This window comes from Heterodontus francisci, chromosome 45, assembly GCF_036365525.1.
Source record: "Heterodontus francisci isolate sHetFra1 chromosome 45, sHetFra1.hap1, whole genome shotgun sequence".
Lineage (NCBI taxonomy): Eukaryota > Metazoa > Chordata > Chondrichthyes > Heterodontiformes > Heterodontidae > Heterodontus > Heterodontus francisci.
This window is the reverse complement of record NC_090415.1, coordinates 5,670,836-5,689,705: the sequence shown is the minus strand read 5'-3', so window position 1 is coordinate 5,689,705 and position 18,870 is coordinate 5,670,836.

Below are 18,870 nucleotides of genomic sequence, written 5' to 3'. Positions count from 1 at the left end.
GGTATTAAGAGATAAGGGGCAAAGGCAGGATATATGGTGTAAGTTACATTTGATGCCGGAACAGGGCTGTGGGGTTGAATTGCATCTTCCTCTTCCAATATCCCTGTGAAGTATCCTTCCATCTCTTTTAGTCACCCTGTCAGTCCATGTCTCTCTGTTTCTCTTTTTCTGTCTCTCTCTCTCTGTCTGTCTGTATCGGACAGTGTAGAGTGAGATTCACTCTGTATCCACCCCATGATGTTCCTGCCCTGGGAGTGTGTGATGGGACAGTGTAGAGGGAAATTTACTCTGTGTCAAACCCAACATTGTGCTTGGCTTGGGAATATTTAATGGGACAGTGTAGCTGGAGATTTACTCTGTATCCCTGGAATTTTGAAGGCTCAGGTGTGATTTGATGATTGTTTTCAAGATAATAAGGGAAACTGATAGGGTGGACAGAGAGTAACAATTCCCACTGGCTGCAGAGTCTAGAACATGGGGGCATAGTCTAAAAATATAAACCTCGTCTAAAAACCTTTCAGGAGTGAAATGAAGAAACACTTCAACACACCAGGTGTGGTATCAGTTTGAAACTCTCTTCCACAATCAGCAATTGATGCTGAGACACTTGTTAATTTTTAAATCTGAGTTTGATAGATTTTTGTTAACCAAAGGTATTAAGGGACAAAGATAGGTACATGGAGTTAGATCACACATCAGCCATGAGCTCCTTGAATGACAGAACAGGGTTGAGGGGCCAAATGGCCTCCTCCTCTTCCTCTGTCCCATGACAAATATCCTGCGATCACTCTCTGTGTCTTGGTCCCTGTCTCCCTCTTTGTCTCTCTTTCTGTCTGTCTGTCTGTCTGTCTCTCCTCTCATCTGTGGAAATCCACACACATCAGTCAGCCATTTTAGGTTCATTTTCAGTGGCCATTTTATGTTACCACAACACTGGGACATTTATCGCTGTCTATCCCAAACCATCTCTCTTTGTTGTCTATTTGTGTTCTCCTCACAGCTTATTGTCCCACCTAACCTAGTATCTCCCTCCTTTGCTCCGTCTCACTCACACACTCTCCCCCATCTCACTCCCCCCCATTTCTCTCTCCCCCCACCCCCTGCAATCTCTCTTTAAGTGTCCTGTTATCACATCCTTTATTATAGATTCGAGCATTTTCCCTATGACTGATGTTAGACGAACAGGTCTTTAGTTCCCCATTTTCTCTCTCCTTCCTTTTGTAAATAGTGGGGTTACATTTGCTACCTTCTAATCTGCCTCTCTCACACTGCCTCTGTCCCTCGCTATCTGTCTTTCCCCCCTCTCTCTCGCTCTATCTCTCCCTCTCTCTCTCTACCTCTGTCCACGTCTCAATTTTTGCCTCCCTCACACCATCTCTCCCTCTCTCTCTGTCTCTCCCTCTCTCTCTGTCTGCCTCTCTGTGTCTCCTCTCTCTCTGTGCCTCTCGCACTCTCTATCTGTCTCTCCCCCAGCTCTCTCTCTGTGTCTCTGCCTCTCTCTCTTTCTCAACCTCTGTCCATGTCTCAATTTGTGCCTCCCTCACACCATCGCTCCCTCTCTCTCTGTCTCTCTCTAGCTCTCTGTCTGCCTCTCTGTGTCTCCTCTCTCTGTGCCTCTCGCACTCTCTATCTGTCTCTCCCCCAGCTCTCTCTCTGTGTCTCTGCCTCTCTCTCTTTCTCAACCTCTGTCCATGTCTCAATTTGTGCCTCCCTCACACCATCGCTCCCTCTCTCTCTGTCTCTCTCGAGCTCTCTGTCTGCCTCTCTCTCCCTCTCTCTGCCTCTCTCTCTCTGTCTCTCTCTCTCTGTCTCTCTCTCTCTGTATCTCTCTCTCCGTCTCTCTCTCTCCGTCTCTCCCTCTCTCTCTCTTTCGCTGCCTCTGTCCACCTCTCAGTTTGTGTCTCCCCCACACCATCTCTCCCTCCCTCTCTCTCTGTCTCTCTCTGCCTCTCTCTCTCTGCATCTCTCTCACTCTCTCCCTCCCTCTCTCCATCCCTCTCTGTCTCTGTCTCAGAGTTACAGCTCAGATGATTAACCTCCTTATCCATGTGTTATGAACACGGGACTTTGTCTCTCTCCCATTTTCTAGGATGTTGCCAGGACTGGAGAATTGTAGCTATGAGGATAGGCAGGGGTTGTTGTCCTTGGAACAGAGAAGGCTGAGGGGAGATCTGATTGAAATGTACAAAATGTTGAGGGTCCTGGATGGAGTGGAGGTGAAGGGCAGAGAACCATAGCAGAAAGGTCAGTGACGAGGGGGCATAGATTTAAAGTGATTGGTCGAAAAATTAGAGGGGAGTTGAGGAAAATCTTTTTCACCCAGAGAGTCGCGATGGTCTGGAACTCACTGCCTGAAAGGGTAGTTGAGGCAGAGACCCTCAACTCATTCAGAAGGAGTCTGGATCGGCACCTCAAGTGCGGTAAGCTGCAGTGCTCGGACCAAATGCTGGAAGGTGGGATTAGAATAGGTTGATCGTTTTTCGGCTGGCACAGAGAGAATGGGCCAAGTGGCCACTTTCTGTGCCTTAAAATTTCTATGTTGCCCTCGCCAACTCTATTTTTCCCTCTGTTACCCTCTGAATCCCAGTCTCTCCCTCTCTGTTACTCTCTGAATTCCAGTCTCTCCCTCTCTCTTACCCTCTGAGTCCCAGACTCTCCCTCTCTGTTACCCTGAGAATCCCAGACTCTCCCTCTCTGTTACCCTCTGAATTCCAGTCTCTCCCTCTCTGTTACCCTCTGAATCCCAGTCTCTCCCTCTCTGTTACCCTCTGAATCCCAGTCTCTCCCTCTCTGTTATTCTCTGAATTCCAGTCTCTCCCACTCTGTTACCCTCTGAATTCCAGTCTCTCCCTCTCTGTTAACCTCTGAATCCCAGTCTCTCCCTCTCTGTTAACCTCTGATTCCCAGTCTCTCCCTCTCTGTTACCCTGTGAATCCCAGTCTCTCCCTCTCTGTTACCCTCTGAATCCCAGTCTCTCCCTCTCTGTTATTCTCTGAATTCCAGTCTCTCCCACTCTGTTACCCTCTGAATTCCAGTCTCTCCCTCTCTGTTAACCTCTGAATCCCAGTCTCTCCCTCTCTGTTAACCTCTGATTCCCAGTCTCTCCCTCTCTGTTACCCTGTGAATTCCAGTCTCTCCCTCTCTGTTAACCTCTGAATTCCAGTCTCTCCCACTCTGTTACCCTCTGAATTCCAGTCTCTCCCTCTCTGTTAACCTCTGAATCCCAGTCTCTCCCTCTCTGTTAACCTCTGATTCCCAGTCTCTCCCTCTCTGTTACCCTCTGAGTCCCAGTCTCTCCCTCTCTGTTACCCTCTGAATCCCAGTCTCTCCCTCTCTGTTACCCTCTGAATCCCAGTCTCTCCCTCTCCGTTACCCTCTGAATCCCAGTCTCTCCCTCTCTGTTACCCTCTGAATCCCAGACTCTCCCTCTCCGTTACCCTCTGAATCCCAGTCTCTGCCTCTCTGTTACCTGACCAGAGCTTTATAAATGTTCAGCACACCCTCTCGGCTTTTGTACTCACTGTATACAGTGTAAATTGTGGTATTCCCCAGGGGTTTTGATTAGGACCACTGATCTTATTGATATATGAATGACTTAGACTTGGGTTTACAGGGAATAACTTCAACATTGTGCCATTTGCAATGTAATAAACAGTGAAGGGAATAGGAGTAGACCTCAGGAGGATAGAGGCAGTCTGGTGAAATGGTCAGACACATAGCAGGTTAACTTCAATGCTGAGAAATGTAAAATGATGCATTTTGGAAGGAAGACTGAGGAGAAGCGATATAAACTAAATGGTACAATGTTAAAATGGGTGCAGGGACAGAGAGATCTGGGATTTCATTTGTGTCACTTTTTACATCTAAAAGATTCAATTTGGGGCTTGCAATCTCTAAATTGAATTTAGCTTCATCCTGAAAAGTGTTAGCAAACATGTTTGGAAATGTGTCAAAAGCTGTTTCCATTCAGACATTCCTTCATTGTGGAAGTGTGAGCTGTCTTTGCAGAGACAGGAAATAGAGTTGTTTGAATGGACCTGCAGGTTTTAGTTGATGCAATAAGGTGAGAATTTGAATTGTGTCCCTTCCAGATACACAGAATTGAAGGTATTTACACAACACCACATGAAGTAGTTTACCAATGTCTGACAAACTTCAAAGACTTCAAACACATGGAAGAAGAGGAGAAGGGAACAATATACAAAACCTCAGTCAGTCAGACAACAGCAGTAGGAAAATGAATCTCTTTTTATGGGTTTTAATTTGAAGGCCTGAGCTGATGATTGAAAAAGCAGGAGTTCAAATCCCACACAGGGCTGTTGTGAATTTGAATTCTATTTTTTCTTTCAAAAAACATAATTCTGGAATTAAAAAGCCTCGAGGTTGGAATGATTCACTCCTGTCTACGAGTGCAAAGCCCGTGTGTGTCTCAGTTTGCTGTATTTATTAACGATTTAAGATGATGTGGTAGAATGCAACATACCCAAGTTTACCAATGACACAAAAATAGGCAGCATTGTAAGCAGTGTAGCTGGAAGCATCAAATTACAAAGAGATATTAATATCTTAAATAAATGGGCAAAACTGTGGTCGTTAGATTTCCATGTCAGTAAAAAAGACCAGAACAGAGTACTTTATAAATGGTGTAAAGATAGAAACACTGGAGGTTCAAAGAGACTTTGGGGGGGTCCATGTCCATTTGAGTGCAGTGTAGATTTACCAGAATGATAACTGGACTCCAAGGGTTAAATTACGAGGTGATATTACACAAACTAGGGATTTATTGCCTGGAATTTAGGAGGATCAAGGTGATTTGTTTAAAGATGTTGAGATATTAAGGGGAACTGATGGGGTAGTTTGAGAGAAACTATTTCAGCAGCTTGGGAACATAGGAACAGGAGTAGGCCATTCAGCCCATCGAGCCTGTTCCGCCATTCAATACGATCATGGCTGATCATCCACTTCAATGCCTTTTTCCCAGACTGAGCTTCCACAGCCCACTGGAGTAGAGAATTCCAAAGATTCACAACACTCTGAGCAAAGACATTTCTCCCCATCTCTGACCTAAGTGGCTTCCCCCTGATTTTGAAATTGTGTCCCCTGGTTCTAGACCCCCGAACCAAAGGAGACATCTTACCTGCATCTAACCTGTCTATCCCTTTAAGTATTTAGTATGTTTCAATAAGATCACCTCTCATTCTTCTAAAGTCCAATGAGTATAGGCCCAACCTGTTCAACCATTCCTCATAAGACAACCCCTTCATCCCAGGAATCAGCCGAGTGAACCTTCTCTGAACTGGTTCCAATGCATCCAGGCCTGACCATTTATCCACTTTCAAAGTTGCCAAACACCTTAATATTTCCCTCTCACTCTCTTTATCCCATCCAATATTTCACACTCCTCCTCTTTAACTACAATATCTGCATCGTTCCCCCTCGTTTATAAAGAGGGAGACAAAGTATTCATTAAGAACCATACCCACATCTCCCACCTCCACAGGTAAACATTCAGCATAATTTTCATGCTTTTGTACTCAAAATCTCTATTTATGAAGCCCAAGATCCCATATGCTTTGCTGACTACTTTCTCAATATGTCCTGCCACCTTCAAAGATGTATGTACATGTATCCCCAGGTCTCTCTGTCCCTGCACACTCCCTAGAACTGGGCCATTATGTCTGTATTCCCTCTCCCTATCCCTTCTGCCCATCTCACATTTCCCTGTATTAAATTCCTTCTGACACTTGTCTGCCCATTCTGCTCACCTATCTATGTCCTGTTGTAGTCGATTGGTGTCACCCTCACTGTTTGCATCTCCTCCAAGTTCGTTAACGGCAAATATTAAAATTTTACAAGAAGCACTGACTTTTGGGGAACACTGCTGTCTACCATCTTCCAGTCTGAAAAACAACCATTTACCACAACTGGCTGTTTTCTGTCCTTTCACCAATTTTTGATCCAAGCTGACACTGGCCCTCCTATCCCATGAGCCTCTGTTTTGTTAACCAGAATTTTATGTGCTACTTTGTCAAACGCTTTCTTCAAATCCATATAAAATCCATTGCATTCCCTTCATCAGCCTTCTCTGTTACTTCATCAAATTCTTGCTGGCTTTCCCGAATGAACTCAAACCTCTCCAAGTGCCTGTTGATTTTTTTCTCTTTCAATGATTTCTCCAATTGTCCTTTTGAAAGTTACTATTGAATCTGTCTCCACCACTATCAGACATTGCATTTCAAATCTGAAGCACTTGTGTGGAAAAAAAATCCTTTCCCTCATGTCACCAATGTTTGTTTTTGCCGATCACCTTCAATCTGTGCTCTCTGGTTATCAATCCTTCAGCCATTGGAAACACTTTCTCTTTATTTCCTCCATCTAAAGCTTTCATGATTTTATACACCTTGATCAAATCTCCTTTTAATCTTCTCTGCTCTAAGGAGAACAAGCCCAGTTTCTCCAGTCTATCAGTGTAACTGTAATAATCTCATCCAGGAACCGTTCTAGTAAATCTCTTCTGTACATTCACCAAAGCCTCCATGTCTTTCCTAAAGTGTGGTTCCAGAATTGGACACAATACTGCAGCTGAGGACAAACTATTATTTTATAAATGTTTAGCATCACTTCCTGACTTTTACACTCTATACCTGTTTATAAAGCTCAGGATCCCATCGGCTTTATTAACCCATCAACAAAGGGGGAAATTCTACCAGAACAATTGATCAGTTCCCTTAGACATGAATCCGTGAGTCGTTCCAAGGCTGGCGGGAGGGTTTAGAGAGAACCCCAAACTGGTCATTTTTTGAAGCAGAAAACCATCAATGCATTGGCAGGGATATTAATAAAGCCCTTCGGAAGACAGGAGGAGGCCATTCGTCCCCTCGAGACTGTCCTGCCCATTCATTCAGGTCATGGCTGATTTTCTCCTTCTCCACATTGAGCTGTCTCTGCTCTGAAAACATTAATACCCTTTCCGAACAAATCTCTACCGACAATCAGGAATTAATGTCACTGCCTGTTAATACTGGGGAATTCCTTCCCTAAACCTCTCCGTCTCTCTATCTCTCATTCCTGCTTAAAGACGTTCCTTAAAACTAACCTCTTTGACCAAACATTTGGTCATCACACTTAATCTCAACTTCTGTGGGTTTGGTGTCAGATTTTGTTTTATAATGGACCCTGTGCAGTGTCTTTGGGATTTTTTATTCCTCACCTTCTCCTTCACTCCGTCACTCTCTCTCTCTCTTTCTCTCCCTCACCCCCCTCCCTCTCTCTTTCTCCCCCTCACCTCTAAGACAAGTATATCCTTCCTTCAGTACTGAGACCAGGACTGTACACAATACTCCAGGTGTGGGCTCACAGAGATACCATCACACACCTAACTTGTGTCTTGCAGGTGATGGAAAGGCTTTGGGGAGTCAGGGGGTGAATCACTTGTAGCCACAGTATTGATGTGATTTCGTCAGCTAAGTTCCTGGTCAATGTTTCCCCAGGATGTTGACGCTGGGGGATTCAGCGATGGGATAATGCTTTGAATGCCAAGGGGAGGTGGTTGGATTCTCTCTTGTTGCAGATGGTCATTGCCTGGCACTTGTGTGACGTGAATGTTACTTGTCACTGGTCGGCCCAAACCTGAATGTTGTCTGGGTCTTGGTGCATGTGGCTCTGGATTGCTTCATTATCTGAGGCAAAATACTGTGGATGCTGGAAATCTGGAAAGCATCGAGCTGAATCACTAACTCTGTTTTTCTCTCCACAGATGCTGCTTGACCTGCTCAGTATTTCCAATATTTTCTCCTGTGATCACAGCTGAAGATGGTTGGGCCTCGGACACTACCCTGAGGAACTCCTGCAGTGATGTCCTGGGACTGAGATGATTGACCTCCAACAACCACAACCATCTTCCTTTGTGCTCAGTATGACTCCAACCAGCGGATTCCCACTGACTTCAGTTTTACTCGGGCTCCTCGATGTCACACTCTGTCAAACGCTGCCTTGATGTTAAGGTCAGTCTCTCTTCCCAGTAGCAGACAGGAGTGAATCTTTCCCTTTGACCCATTGTACACTGAACAAGCTGTGCTTCTTCACAGCCTGATACAGGACTTTACAAGGCCGATTAATATAGCCCATCGAACACTCCCAGAGCAGGTTCAGCACAGCTTAGGAATAGAGTATAGTTCCTTCAACATTCTCTCTCTGTCTTCCTCTCTCTGTCTCTCCCTCCTGCTATCTCTGACACGAGGAGAGAGACAGAGGGAGAGAGGGTTAGTTATGAAGGCAGAGAGAGGGCTGAAGAGAGGGACAAAGTTGGAGAGAGATTGTTGAGGTGGATGAAAAGGATAATGTAAGATATATTAATTTGATGTAATCCTTCACTGCTGTGCACACAAACATATTAGAGATAGATATGGAGAGAAAAACACATCGGCAGAGAGGGAAATGTAGATGAAGTTGGGGCACAGGCAGGTACGTTTGATGATCTAGAAGGAACAGCCTCCATTTTAAACATCCAGCAAGCTATTCCACTGTGGGAGCCATCACACCCTCATGATATTGGTTGTGCAAATTTCATGCTGGCATATTGGTTAATTTTTAAATCTGTGATTGATAGATTCCTGTTAACCAAAGGTATTAAGAGATAAGGGGCAAAGGCAGGATATATGGTGTAAGTTACATCACAGATCAGCCAAGATCTCATTTGATGCCGGAACAGGATTGTGGGGTTGAATTGCATCCTCCTCTTCCAATATCCCCTGTGAAGTATCCTTCTTTCTCTTTCAGTCTCTCTCTCTGTCCCTCCATCTGTCTTTCTCTACATGACATTCCCTCACTCTCCTTCTATCTCTGTCTTTCTCTCTGTCTCTCCATCTGTCTTTCCCTTCCTTTCGCTCCCTCTCTCTCCTTCCATCTCTGCCTCTTTATCTCTGTCTCTCCATCTGTCTTTCCCTCTCTGTCTCTCCCTCTCTCTCCTTCTCTCTCTGTCTCTCTCTCTGTCCCTCCATCTGTCAAAGAACAAAGAACAGTGCAGCACAGGAACAGGCCATTAGGCCCTCCAAGACTGCGCCGATCTTGATGCCTGCCTAAACTAAAACCTTCTGCACTTCCGGGGTCCGTATCCCTCTATTCCCATCCTATTCATGTATTTGTCAAGATGTCTCTTAAACGTCTCTATGGTACCTGCTTCCACCACCTCCCCCGGCAACACGTTCCAGGCACTCACCACCCTCTGTGTAAGGAACTTGCCTCGCACATCCCCTCTAAACTTTGCCCCTCTCACCTTAAACCTCTGTCCCCTAGTAACTGACTCTTCCACCCTGGGAAAAAGCTTCTGAATATCCACTCTGTCCATGCCGCTCATAACTTTGTAAACCTCTATCATGTCGCCCCTCCACCTCCGTCGTTCCAGTGAAAACAATCCGAGTTTATCCAACCTCTCCTCATCGCTAATGCCCTCCAGACCAGGCAACATCCTGGTAAACCTCTTCTGTACCCTCTCCAAAGCCTCCACGTCCTTCTGGTAGTGTGACGACCAGAATTACACGCAATATTCTAAGTGTGGCCTGACTAAAGTTCAGTACAGCTGCAGCATGACCTGCCTATTTTTATACTCTGTGCCCCGACCGATGAAGGCAAGCATGCCGTATGCCTTCTTGACTACCTTATCCACCTGTGTTGCACTTTCAGTGACCTGTGGACCTGTACGCCCAGATCTCTCTGCCTGTCAATACTCCTAAGGGTTCTGCCATTTACTGTATACTTCCCACCTGCATTAGACCTTCAGAAATGTATCACCTCACATTTGTCCGAATTAAACTCCATCTGCCATTTCTACGCCCAAGTCTCCAACCGATCTATATCCTGCTGTATCCTCTGACAATCCTCATCACTATCCGCAACTCCACCAACCTTTGTGTCGTCCGCAAACTTACTAATCAGACCAGCTACATTTTCCTCCAAATCATTTATATATACTACAAACAGCAAAGGTCCCAGCACTGATCCCTGCGGAACACCACTAGTCACATCCCTCCATTCAGAAAAACACCCTTCCACTGCTACCCTCTGTCTTCTATGAACGAGCCAGTTCTGTATCCATTTTACCTTTCCCTCTCCGTCACTCCCTCTCTCTCCTTCTATGTCTGTCTCTCTCTCTGTTCCTCCATCTGTCCTTCCCTCTCTGTCACTCCATCTCTCCCGCTCTACTTCTCTCTGCCTCTCCCTCTCACTCCATTCCTCTCTCTGTCCCTCCATCTGTCTTTCTCCCCCTGTCACTCCCTCTCTCTCTGTCTATCTCAGTCTCTCTCCATCTATCCCTCCATCTGTCCTTCCCTCCCTGTCACTCCATCTCTCTCCTTCTCTCTCTGTCTCTCACTCTGTCCCTCCATCTGTATTTCTCTCCCTGTCACGCCCTCTCTCTCGTTCCATCTGACTCTCTCTCTCTCTGTCTCACCATCTGTCTTTCCCTCTCTGTCTTTCCATCTCTCTCCTTCTCACTCTGTCTCTCCATCTGTCTCTCCCCCACCCCACCCCCGCCCCCGTCACTCCCTCTCTCTCCTATCTCTGTCTCCTCCTCTCTCTGTGTCCCTCCATCTGTCTTTCCCTCTCTGTCTCTCCCTCTCTCTCCTTCTCTCTCTCTCTCTGCCTCTCTCTCTGTCTCTCTCTCTCTGTCTCTCTCTCTCTGTCCCTCCATCTCTTTCCCTCTCTGTCTCTCCCTCTCTCTCCTTCTATCTCTGTCTCGCCATCTGTCTTTCCCTCTCTGTCAATCCCTCTCTCTCCTTCTCTCTCTGTCTCTGTCTCTCTCTCTCTGTCCCTCCATCTGTCCATCAGGCTCCTCGATGTCACACTCGGTCAAACGCTGCCTTGATGTTAAGGTCAGTCTCTCTTCCCAGTAGCAGACAGGAGTGAATCGTTCCCTTTGACCCGTTGTACACTGAACATGCTCTGCTTCTGCACAGCCTGATACAGGACTGTACACGGCCGATTAATGTAGCCCATCAAACACTCCCAGAGCAGGTTCAGCACAGCTTAGGAACAGAGTACAGTTCCTTCAACATTCTCTCTCTGTCTCTCCCTCCTGCTATCTCTGACATTAGGACCGAGACAGAGGGAGAGAGGGTTAGTTATGAAGGCAGAGAGAGGGCTGTAGAGAGTGACAAAGTTGGAGAGAGAGAGATTGTTGAGGTGGATGAAAAAGATAATGTAAGATATTTTAATTTGATGTAATCCTTCACTGCTGTGTACACAAATATATAAGAGATAGATATGGAGAGAAAAAAACATCGGGAGAGGGGGAAATGTCGATGATGTTGGGGCCCAGGCAGATACCTTTGATGATCCAGAAGAAATAGCCTCCATTTTAAACATCCAGTGAGCTATTCCACAGTGGGAGCCATCACACCCTCATGATATTGTTTGTGGAAATTTCATGCTGGATTATTGGTTAATTTTTAAACCTGTGATTGATAGATTCTTGTTAAACAAAGATAGTAAGAGATAAGGGGCAAAGGCAGGATATATGGTGTAAGATAGATCACAGATCAGCCCTGATCTCATTGAATGCCGGAACAGGGTTGTGGGGTTAAATTACATCCAATATCCGATGTTAAATATCCTTCTTTCTCTGTCAGTCACCCTGTCAGTCCATGTCTCTCTGTCTAAACTAAATGGTACAATGTTAAAACGGGTGAAGGAACAGAGAATCCTGACCCATCCAGGAGCTGACAGTCTCCCTCTCTCTCTCTCTACCCCCTCTCTCACTCCCCCCTTTTTCCTCTCTCTCTTTCTCTTTCAATCCTGATCCTGACTTTTCTCGGAATCCTTCTTGGTAGAATAGTACCCTGAAATGTTTCAGTCTCACTGTTACAAGGAACAAGTCACATTTCTGTGGTATTTTCGATATCTTAATGATTCAATTTGGAGCTTGGATTGTGTCAGGTAAATGTGGTTTCTCATTCGGACATTTCTGCATTGTGGAACTGTCAGTTATCTGTGCAGGGACAGGATATCGGGGTGTCTGAATGGAGTTGAAGATTTTGGTTGCTTGAATAGGGTGTGAATTAGATTGTGGATTGTGTCCCTGAAGGTATTTGAGCCGATGACCTGAGAGAATGAAGTGGTTTACCAATGTCTGAATAACATCAAAGTCTTCAGACACATGAAAGAACAAGATTGGGGACAATACACAAAAGCTGAGACAGTCAGGTCACAACAGGAGGAAGGTGAATGTCTTTTACAGTTTGTAATCTGAAAGCCTGAGGTAATGACTGAAAAAGTCGGAGTTCAAATCCCACATTGGGCTCTTGTGAATTTGAATTTCTCTGAAAATAAAAAATACCTCTGGAATAATAAATCCTCCAGGATGAAATGATTCAATCTCACTGCTCTGACACTGATTTACCTTCAAGTAGCGTTTTCCAGTCCACCTTTTCTAAATCGCTTTCCACCGGCCCAGCTTCATTCCCTAAAACTAAGTGTCAAACTGACCATTCTCTTGTTGACCTTGCTCCGTACTGGCCTAAAAAACTTCCCCTGAATGTATATTTAGAATTCTGTATCCTTGATACCTTTTACACTAGTCTCAGATATCAATGCACTAGTTAGGTCTGCACTAGACCCTGTCTCTGTTTATATTACACATGGACCTGTCTCTGCTATAAAAATGGTTTAAAAAGTGGAGAGCAAACCCTCCAATTTATACACTAGATCTGAAGAAATAGGAGCAGGAGTAGGCCATTCAGCCTCTTGAGCCTGTTCTGTCAGTCAATATGATCATGATTGATCTGATAGTGACTTTAACTCCATTTTCCTGCCTGCCCCCCATAACCCTTGACTCCCTTGTAAATTCATTGACCCAACCTCCACTGCTCTCTGGGGAAGAGAATTCCAAAGCCTAACTGACCTCTGGGAGAAAGAAGTCTTCCTTAGCTCAGTCTTAAATGGCAGACCCTTTATTTTTAAACGGTGCCCCCTCGTTCAAGACTCCTCCACAAGGGAAACATCCTCCCAACATCCGCCCTGTCAAGTCCCCTCAGAATCTTGTATGTTTCAATAAGATCACCTCTCATTCTTCTGAACTCCAATGAGTATCGGCCCAACCTGTTCAACTATTCCTCATAAGATAACCCCTTCATCCCAGGAATCAGCCGAGTGAACCTTCTCTGAACTGATTCCAATGCATCCAGGCCTGACCATTTATTCACTTTCAAAGATGCTAAACACCTTAATATTTCCCTCGCACCCTGTTTATCCCATCCAATATTTCACACTCCTCCTCTTTAACTACAATGTCTGCATAGTTCCCACTCTTTTATGAAGACGGAGACAAAGTATTCATTAAGAACCATACCCACATCTCCCACCTCCATACACACATTCCCTTTCTGGTCCCTAATACTCTATCCTTAGTTATCCTCTTGCTCTTCATGTATTTATAAAACATCTTTGTGCTTTCCTTGATTTTACTTGGTAATATTATTTTCCGACTATCTTTTTGCTTTCCTAATTTTCTTCTTAATTTCACCCCTGCACTTTCTTCACTCCTCTCGGCTTTCTGTGGTATTGAGCTCTCGGTATCTGACATAAGCTTCCCTTTTGTGCCTTATTCTACCTGGTTTGATTCTTGCTATCTAAGGGGCTCTCGATTTGGGAGTCTCACCCTGTTTGTCTTTGTGGGAAAATATTTGTTCTCAACCCTCTCAGGGAGTCGAGGGTTCTGCAGAGCAGGCCTGAAAGAGGAGTTAAGTGTTGGGACAGATCAGTCATGATCTTATTGAATGGTAGGGCAGGCTCGAGGGGCTGAATGGCCTACTCCTGCTCCTACTTCTTGTGTTCTTGTGTCCAGTTCAATATCTCCTTTAGTGACTTGGTGCCAAATTGTTATTATGTTTTATTCATTTGTTGGATGTGTGCATTACTGGCTTTGCCAGCATTTTATTGCCCATCACCAATTGCCGTTGAACCTTCTTGAACCGCTGCAGTCCATGTGGGGTAGGTACACCCACAGTGCTGTTAGGAAGTGAGATCCAGGATTTTGACCTAGTGACAGTGAAGGAATGGTGATATAGTTCCAAGTCAGGATGGTGTGAGACTGGAAGGGAAACTTGCAGGTGGTGGTGTTCCCATATGTGTTTCCTGTTTGTTTGCTCTCTCTCCCCCTCATTATTTCTCGACCTCCCTGTCCTTCTGTCCCTCTCTGTCATGGGAACCTAAGAACAGAAGGAAGTGGGTGCAGGAACAGAGAGACCTGGGGATGTCTGTGCACAAATTGATGGTGGCAGAGCTAGTTAAGAAAGTGGTTAAAAGGCGTATGGGATCCTAGGCTTTGTAAATAGAGGCTCAGAGTATAAAAGCAAGGAGGTTATGAAGCTTTATAAAACACTGCTTCATCCTCAACTAGTATTGTGTCCAATTCTGGACACCGTGCTTTAGGTAGGATGTGGAGGCATAAGAGAGGATGCAGAAAAGATTCACGAGCAAGGTTCCAGGATGAGGGACTTGAGTTGCGTGGATAGATTGGAGAAGCTGGGGTTGTTCTCTGTCTTCCTCTCTCTATCTCTCCCTCCTGCTATCTCTGACACTGGGAGAGAGACAGAGGGAGAGGGGGTTAGTTATGAAGCGAGTAGAAAAAGACCAACAAATTGAGCAACCATTTCAGTAGGAGAAAAGCCAATAACAATCACAAGCTGTTGGAGGGACGGGAAATCGTTAACGAAGGGACAGAGTATCTGATCACACCCGGGATGGTGTAATGAATGCAAACAAAGCCCCATTTCAGCCTGCAATATGAAAAGGAGGGAGAGAGAGCTGAGAGGGAATGAGTTAATTTTGACTGAGTTAATGAGGGGGCAATGGCGTCCTGCGGCTCCCACAATGCCCCGCGGGTGGGAACGGCCCCTATCTGCGGTACAGGCCGCGCTGCACTCTGGGAGGATGCTCCGCACATGCGCATCCCCACAAGAGCGTCAACCGCTGCTTTTTTATATTGTCCCCCGGCTCAGACGTTCAACTTTCCTCCATTGAGATCGACAGCTGAAGCCGCTTCTCCTTTTCCTTTCAGCTGCTGTTTGCGGAAATAAGCGGCCGGCGGGTGACGTCGCGCAAACATGGCGGCTGATGACACCTCCCTCCCGCCAGGGCGTCAGTGAGGTCTCATTGGCTGCCTCGCCCCACGTGTCTGGAGGTCAGGGGGTCAAAAGCTGCCTCTTGCCTCCGCGCAGCCGCGGTTTGGGCGACTTGTGACCACGCCCCTGGGGTGGGGGAGGGGGATCAGCACCAGACTCTTAAAGGGACCCTGCACCACCAGAACTGTCCCAAACTCTTAAAGGGACCCAACATGGACAGAAAGAGCAAGAGAGTTGGAGAGCAAGTAATAGAGAGGGAAATAGAAAAGAGAGAGTGATGGGGAGAGAGAGAGAGGAAGAACTGAGCTTGAAAGAATCATAGAGAGATGGAGAGACTGAGAGAAAATAGGTGAGAGGGAGAGAGTGAGAGAGCAAGAGATGGTGAGAAATGGAGGGAGAATCTCCTCAATTGGACAGAGATGGAGGGAGAGTGATAGAGAGATGGAGAGACTGAGAGAAAATAGGTGAGAGGGAGAGAGTGAGAGAGCAAGAGATGGTGAGAAATGGAGGGAGAATCTCCTCAATTGGACAGAGATGGAGAGATGTGAAGAGAGATCCAAGAGAAAGGAAGGTGTACTTGGCTTGGCAGCATTTGAAGGGACAGTTTAGACGGAGCTTTACTCTGTATCCCTGGAATTTTGAAGTGTAAGGGGTGTTTATTTCAGTTTGGTTTAGAGATACAGCACTGAAACAGGCCCTTCGGCCCGCCCAGTCTGTGCCGGCCATCAACCACCCATTTTATACTAATCCTTTCAGGCAGTGAGTTCCAGACACCCACCAGCCACTGGGTGAAGAAACTATTGATGTGTTTCGTTCTGTTAAGTTTGATGTCAATGTTTCCCCAGGATGTTGACGCTGGGGGATTCAGCGATGGGACAATGCTTTGAATGCCAAGGGGAGGTGGTTGGATTCTCTCATGTTGCAGATGGTCATTGCCTGGCACTTGTGTGACGTGAATGTTACTTGTCACTGGTCGGCCCAAACCTGAATGTTGACCGGGTCTTGGTCCATGTGGCTCTGGATTGCTTCATTATCTGAGGCAAAATACTGTGGATGCTGGAAATCTGGAAAGCATCGAGCTGAATCACTAACTCTGTTTCTCTCTCCACAGATGCTGCTTGACCTGCTCAGTATTTAAAGCACTTTCTGCTGGGGTCTCAGCTGAAGATGGTTGGGCCTCGGACACTACCCTGATAAACTCCTGCAGCGATGTCCTGGGACTGAGATGATTGACTTCCAACAACCACAACCATCTTCCTTTGTGCTCGGTATGATTCCAACCAGTGGTTGAATTGCATCTTCCTCTTCCAATATCCCCTGTGAAGTATCCTTCCATCTCTTTTAGTCACCCTGTCAGTCCATGTCTCTCTGTTTCTCTTTTTCTGTCTCTCTCTCTGTCTGTCTCTATCAGACAGTGTAGAGTGAGATTCACTCTGTATCCACCCCATGATGTTCCTGCCCTGGGAGTGTGTGATGGGACAGTGCAGAGGGAAATTTACTCTGTGTCAAACCCAACATTGTGCTTGGCTTGTGAATTTTTAATGGGACAGTGTAGCTGGAGATTTACTCTGTATCCCTGGAATTTTGAAGGCTCAGGTGTGATTTGATGATTGTTTTCAAGATAATAAGGGAAACTGATAGGGTGGACAGAAAGTAACAATTCCCACTGGCTGCAGAGTCTGGAACATGGGGGCATAGTCTAAAAATATAAACCTAGTCTAAAAACCTTTCAGGAGTGAAATGAAGAAACACTTCAACACACCAGGTGTGGTATCAGTTTGAAACTCTCTTCCACAATCAGCAATTGATGCTGAGACACTTGTTAATTTTTAAATCTGAGTTTGATAGATTTTTGTTAACCAAAGGTATTAAGGGACAAAGATAGGTACATGGAGTTAGATCACACATCAGCCATGAGCTCATTGAATGACAGAACAGGGTTGAGGGGCCAAATGGCCTCCTCCTCTTCCTCTGTCCTACGACAAATATCCTGCTATCACTCTCTGTGTCTTGGTCTCTGTCTCCCTCTTTGTCTATCTTTCTGTCCTCTCATCTGTGGAAATCCACACACATCAGTCAGCCATTTTAGGTTCATTTTCAGTGGCCATTTTATGTTACCACAACACGAGGACATTTATCGCTGTCTATCCCAAACCATCTCTCTTTGTAATCTATTTGTGTTCTCCTCACAGCTTATTGTCCCACCTAACCTAGTATCTCTCTCCTTTGCTCCGTCTCACTCACACACTCTCCCCCATCTCTCTCCCCCCCATTTCTCTCTCCCCCCATTTCTCTCTCCCCCCACCCATTGCAATCTCTCTTTAAGTGTCCTGTTATCACATCCTTTATTATAGATTCGAACATTTTCCCAATGACTGATGTTAGACGAACAGGTCTTTAGTTCCCCATTTTCTCTCTCCTTCCTTTTGTAAATAGTGGGGTTACATTTGCTACCTTCTAATCTGCCTCTCTCACACTGCCTCTGTCCCTCGCTATCTGTCTTACCCCCCTCTCTCTCTCGCTATCTCTCCCTCTCTGTCTTTTTCTCTCTCTCGCTCTATCGCTCCCTCTCTCTCTCTCTACCTCTGTCCATGTCTCAATTTGTGCCTCCCTCACACCATCTCTCCCTCTCTCTGTCTCTCTCTAGCTCTCTGTCTGCCTCTCTGTGTCTCCTACTCTCTCTGTGCCTCTCTCACTCTCTATCTGTCTCTCCCCCAGCTCTCTCTCTCTGTCTCTCCCTCTCTCTCTTTCTCAACCTCTGTCCATGTCTCAATTTGTGCCTCCCTCACACCATCGCTCCCCCTCTCTGTCTCTCTCTATCTCTCTCTCTGCCTCTCTCTCTCTCTGCCTATCCCTCTCTATCTCTCCCTTTCTCCCTCTCGCTGCCTCTGTCCACGTCTCAGTTTGTGTCTCCCCCACACCATCTCTCCCTCCCTCTCTCCCTCCCTCTCTCCCTCCCTCTCTCCCTCCCTCTCTCTCTCTCTCTCTCTCTCTCTCTTTCGCCCTCTCTGTCTCTGTCTCAGAGTTACAGCTCAGACGATTAACCTCTTTATCCATGTGTTATGAACACGGGACTTTGTCTCGGATGTTGCCAGGACTGGAGAATTGTAGCTATGAGGATAGGCAGGGGTTGTTGTCCTTGGAACAGAGAAGGCTGAGGGGAGATCTGATTGAAATGTACAAAATTTTGAGGGTCCTGGATGGAGTGGAGGTGAAGGGCAGAGAACCATAGCAGAAAGGTCAGTGACGAGGGGGCATAGATTTAAAGTGATTGGTCGAAAAATTAGAGGGGAGTTGAGGAAAATCTTTTTCACCCAGAGGGTCGCGATGGTCTGGAACTCACTGCCTGAAAGAGTAGTTGAGGCAGAGACCCTCAACTCATTCAGAAGGAGTCTGGATAGGCACCTCAAGTGCGGTAAGCTGCAGTGCTCGGACCAAATGCTGGAAGGTGGGATTAGAATATGTTGATCGTTTTTCGGCTGGCACAGAGAGAATGGGCCAAGTGGCCTCTTTCAGTGCCTTAAAATTTCTATGTTGCCCTCGCCAAATCTATTTTTCCCTCTGTTACTCTCTGAATCCCAGTCTCTCCCTGTCTGTTACCCTCTGAATTCCAGTCTCTCCCTCTCTGTTACCCTCTGAATTCCAGTCTCTCCCTCTCTGTTACCCTCTGAATCCCAGACTCTCCCTCTCTGTTACCCTCTGAATCCCAGTCTCTCCCTCTCTGTTACCCTCTGAATCCCAGACTCTCCGTCTC